General features: G+C 43.1%; 1 pseudogene; it reads right to left on the bottom strand.

The window, feature by feature from the left end:
- Positions 1-898: 898 nt before the first annotated feature.
- LOC147897881 (uncharacterized) lies at positions 899-1,928 on the bottom strand (annotated as a pseudogene).
- Between the last annotated feature and the right edge of the window lie 2,254 nt (positions 1,929-4,182).

The following is a 4,182-nucleotide window of genomic DNA, read 5'->3' as shown; positions in this document are numbered from 1 at the left end:
GAGAGGAGGTATGGGGAGGGAGAGCCAAGGCATAGAGAGGGAAGGGGGGATGAGCGCAAGGAGAGGGTAGAGAGGGAGAGAGGGAGCAAGGAGGGGGAGAGGAGGGGCACAACGAGGGGCACAGGGAGAGGTGATCAATAGCACTAGCATAGCTTAATTCAAGCAAAATAGGAGAGATAGATGAACTTAATTAAATAATGAATTTAGGTGAGGTGAATAGGAGAGATAGAAGACAAATATTTTCTTCAAATCAAAATGGTTGGCCAAGTTACCATTTCTCAAATGGGAGCAAAATTGCCTTCATCTTCTACCATTTTTCATTTATTGGCAATACTTTGCTCTCTTCCTCCATCTTGCCCACCTTCATCTTCTACCATTTTTCATTTATTGGCAATGCTCCCTTTGCTCTCTTCCTCAATCTCGCCCATCTCATCTTCATATGGGTTCAAGTATCTAGTAAACCACTACAAGACACTGCTGCCATACACGCGTTGGATACACGCGATAAGTTACGGGCGCATGTATGGTCGCGCATGTATATGAGTAATATTGGGCGCGTGTACATTAGCATCTAAATTCGCGTGTATACTGAGTTTAGAAATGCGTGTAAGAGAGCGTGTATATACGCGTAAAAACTATTTTATAGACGCAATTATACACGCGTAATTACACGCGATAGCAGAGAAATTTATTAAGAAAAACTCCCTACCTTTAAAAAATTAAAAACCATCTTCTTTAAACCATCTCATAGTACATTATAGTATATATCATTACACAATCCCACTACATGCATTTACAACAATGTAATATATTCAAAAACAAATCATGAGATGATAATTAAAAGACAACATATACAATAGAATTGTCATCAATTTAGAACGATACAATGATGGATTGGTTAGGGTTCGATCTCATCTTCAATAAGATCCATCCTTGCTAAACGATCAACATCAATATCCATTTGATCAATTTGTAAGGCTACGATTAAATTTATTCCACTATCGATATTCTGTCCATTGATAATGGTACCGATGTCCTGATCATCCTCACCAACATCACCATCATCATCAATGGTAGGGTCATCCTCATGATCATGAGAAATGGCACGCTCATCCCCATTATCATGATCATCTCTTATTTCTTAATCATCGATCACAACGTCTTCATTGGCATGTTCGACATCATCTTCATTGCGGCTTGCTACATCCTCCATATGCTCCATATCAGTGAATGTATTATACATCACTTTGGAAGGTGGTGCAATAGGGATGACATACCACCATTTAATGTCATGCACCATTGGCAGATAGATAACCTACTCAAATACACATACTATAATTAATTAGCATATCAAAAGTCAAGGGGTATGCGAGCTTAGATATATATGTACATGAAACACATTAGTAAAAGAATGCATACCTACTCACATTGTTGTGGCAATATGAACCTATCTTTCTTTGTTTGCCAAAACTTTGTAGAGCCAATAGTTACATAGCCACTTGCATGGCATTTTATCGTTGCATTAGGCCCCTTTTCCACCATGTTCATTTGCCATTTGACATCCAAAACATACACAAAGAAGCGACAAAATTCAAGCCTAAATATGTCATGGATTGTGCCACAATAATCATCCATTTTTCCATTGGCTCCCTCAATGCTACTAATGACACCGCAATCTTGTGTATTCCTCTTTTCATCAATTCTGTGTGTTTGAAAATGCTTGCCTTCACACCATATAGCATTGAACATAGTGCACTAGACCAAAATAGAAGCAACATTTGTGTAAGCAATGTGAATAAATATTAAAAGCAAATCACTTACAACTAATGCAAAACATTAGTTCTATGTACCTTTAACATGCATCCTCGTGCATACTCCCATTCTTCCGATGTGATATGCAGCCCCTCGCCGCTCTCTGCCCTCTCCATTTCCTCATGCAACCAATCAACATGGATATCATTCGAAAGTGTTGCTAGATGCTTAGGGTATGCCTTATGAGAGCCATGTTGCCTCCGAAAGAGAGCTCTTTCTACTTAGGGTATGCCTTATGAGAGCTCTTTCTACTTGCCTTTTTGTCTTTGCATCCTCATATCTTGTAACCCATCTGCTCATCACATCACTATTAAGGATGCAAGTGAAATTGAGATCATCAATCAATGCTCTGTCAATTACTTTACTCTGTCCTTTTCCTTGAGGCACAATGGAGGTCATCCTCAAGTCCTCTTCATTGCTCCATGGTCGTGGCAAAGAGCTATCCGCTTGACCAAGAAATTCTGAAATATATACAAGAGACTCTTGTATCAACCAACCCTCGGCCATGCTTCCTTTGGTCCTTGCACTTTGCCTCACAAAATCTTTTAAGTGTTCGGAAAGGGGGAGTGTGAGCAATATGGAGGCAATGGACAAGTACACAAGTGTGGACAATGAGTGGTTCTCTTTCATTCATAGAGAGAGATACATATAGAAGATTGCCCCTGAGTAGGTGGCTTCAAATCCACAATCAACTCCTTGATTATCTCCATCAGTAACACCTCCAAGTCTTCCATCTACCAATCCACCAAGTCCCTAAACTTTCTCATCACACCAAACTAGACAACACCTAACTGATGAGTCACCTGACACACCTACCACATGTGCTACCACACACTTACACTATGTCCTACACATGCACTGACTCTTAGCACACACTGACCACATGACCATGTCCTCTAGGCACATTCCTTAGGACATCAATTTATCTCCAACATACCCCTCTTCAATTGATGACCTTCAACCCTGACAGTAGACCATGGGACACTACATGGTTTCTTGTGTCAATACTCATGCTCCCAACCCTGTACTCACTTCAGTTGCCTTGGAAATTGCGTTCACGTGTAGTTTGGTTCCATGTTTTTTGCACATGTTGCTGCAGCCTGTTTTCTTCTGTGTCTATTTTTTCCAGAAACGCAATTGTAGAAAAAAAATGATTTGCTTCATAGGCAGTCTTGAACCCTTCTTGAAACTAGGGATCCTCTAGGCAACTAATGTCTAGCCAAGATGCTTTGGCAACCATCCACATGAAAGCCTCGGTTGCCAATTGGTTTTTGTGAAGCTCACCACACTGGTGTGAACATGGAGAATGCTTTGTTGGCCGTCCTCCACGTGCTCCGGCGACAGCAGGTGCTGGTGGAGGTAATGCTCTTTTAAAAAATACTTCCATTAGAATGTCATAAAAAAATACGGATTTGTAACTAAAACGTAGGGGTGGTACCACCCCCTCTACCATTGCCCATTGTCCAAAGGCAATGCTAAAAAATACAAGTGGCGCTGGGGCGCAATAGCAATGCCCTGCCACTTTTTTTTTTTTGGGGAATCCTGAGAATATATATATTGCTGCTGAAATGATGAAATACATGCCGCTACCGGAGGGGAGCATTCACACCGAAAGGTAAGCCTGCCACATGTAAAAATGCCTCTCAATGTGTGGCTCCCAACCTTTCTTAAAATTCTTCATTTATGACATATTATGGGATTGTCGCCGGAACGGAATGCTAGGGGTGGTAAACCACCTCCTATACCATTAAGGGATGCAACAAATGCGAAGAATGATGAGAAGGGGGGTAAATGGGGAACAGAGAGGATTATTGGGGGGGGGCCTTCATGTTCAAACATTTTTAAACCTTTAACCTGCAAAAAGGACTGGAGGCAGCAGGCCCCGACCTTTGAGTCTGCCGCACTCTTCCCTGTCCTACCACCTTCTGGCTTGCCTTCCTTTCTCCTCTCCATGCTGCTGCGATCGTCCCTGTCAAAAACCTCCGCATCGCCATCGCCATCGCCACGAAACCCTCGCCCCCTTCCTCTCCATCGCCGATGCGCAGACCACATCGTTAACCATTTCGTTTTCCTCGGTTGCAAATCGTCGGCCTCGAAGCTGCCGCTCTCCATCCCGTTTGCATGCGCCTTTCCATCGTCCCGGCACCTCATCTTAGCTCTGCCGAGTACATGGAATTGATGTTGTTGCATCATGCAGTAACGATCGGCGCAGTTATCCGTAGGCTCGAATCATACCGCCTCGTCTTGCAAGCACACAGTTTGCGTCCACGACCTTCGCAGCAACATGGCTTCACGTACTGAACCCAGGCCGGAGCGGCCGATCATCAACAAATGTCCTCCTGGTTCAGCACCCTCCGCCATTGGCCGGCC

Source organism: Dipteris shenzhenensis, chromosome 10 (genome assembly GCF_047967505.1).
Source record: "Dipteris shenzhenensis isolate YYH24624 ecotype China chromosome 10, Dip_SZ_1.0, whole genome shotgun sequence".
NCBI lineage: Eukaryota > Viridiplantae > Streptophyta > Polypodiopsida > Gleicheniales > Dipteridaceae > Dipteris > Dipteris shenzhenensis.
This window is presented reverse-complemented; position numbering and strand designations above follow the sequence as displayed.